This window comes from Cyprinodon variegatus, unplaced genomic scaffold, assembly GCF_000732505.1.
Source record: "Cyprinodon variegatus isolate N-32 unplaced genomic scaffold, C_variegatus-1.0 Scaffold116, whole genome shotgun sequence".
In the NCBI taxonomy this organism is placed as follows: domain Eukaryota; kingdom Metazoa; phylum Chordata; class Actinopteri; order Cyprinodontiformes; family Cyprinodontidae; genus Cyprinodon; species Cyprinodon variegatus.
Genome location: NW_015150569.1, coordinates 707,623 through 708,438, shown reverse-complemented (window position 1 = coordinate 708,438; position 816 = coordinate 707,623). Strand labels below are relative to the sequence as shown.

The 816-nt window shown below is 40.0% G+C and overlaps 1 protein-coding gene across 3 annotated transcripts in view; it reads right to left on the bottom strand.

Annotated features, from left to right (window-relative positions):
- Positions 1-816, bottom strand: part of hltf (helicase-like transcription factor) — a 31,901-nt gene that overhangs the window by 24,819 nt on the left and 6,266 nt on the right. Inside the window, exon 1 of one of the 3 annotated variants that reach the window (XM_015375305.1) lies at positions 556-733. The exons of 1 other annotated variant lie outside the window; for it this stretch is intronic. The gene's annotated coding sequence lies outside the window, so the exon portion shown is untranslated. Of the gene's footprint in view, positions 1-555; positions 734-816 lie in introns of those variants that run through there. One more of the 3 variants, XM_015375303.1, reaches the window with a different exon arrangement.

Here is an 816-nt window from a genome sequence, read left to right as displayed (position 1 = left end):
CGTAGGTTCATACAGTGGCCGGCCACCGTAGGTTGATACAGGTCATTTCTGTATAGCTTCATACTATATATACAAAAAAAGAAACAACAACACTGCTTCATATTAAGCAGGATTTACACCAGTATCACATTTTTAACTTTTAACACTTTTGGTTTTATTAAAGGAAATATCAGATTTTCTCAGGTGACAAAACAAAATGTGACAGCTCTGTAAAGGTTCACCAGAGAGCATAACATAAAGTTAACATGATTATAACAGCTGAATGTGGTGATTTCCATGTTGCTCAGCAAAACGCTTCACAACTTTATTTAGATCCAATGCCTTTGTGCGTTTTGATTTGAGTAAAACCAAACTTGATCGTCTCTTTTCTGTCATAGTTGACCGCAAATATGTTTTTATGAGCCTGAAACGTCAGGCCTAACTCACATCATAGATAGAGAAATAACGTTCTGCAACCTGATTTTTATCATCTCAAAATCAACATTGCAGCTATGCTAACCTCATTGTGCTTTCATTATGATTTAATTTCTCGATAGATAGTTAATCAGTTTTTACCTGTTTCATCATGTGTCTCCTCTCCCCATGACCCCTGGCTCCCTCGCTTTGCCCCATTCGGTTTTCAAAACAATCAGTCTAGAGTCGCTCTCGCGTCATCTCGTGCTGCATTCCATGCAGTCCGACATTGGAAATTAGCGGTCGTAATTCTCAAATGATCCATAATTTATAAGCCTCGCCACCCGTACCGCGAACTGGGGTGGCAAGGCTTTCATTTAGGGTGGCAAGCCACCCCAGTAGATCCACCTATGCCTAAGAACT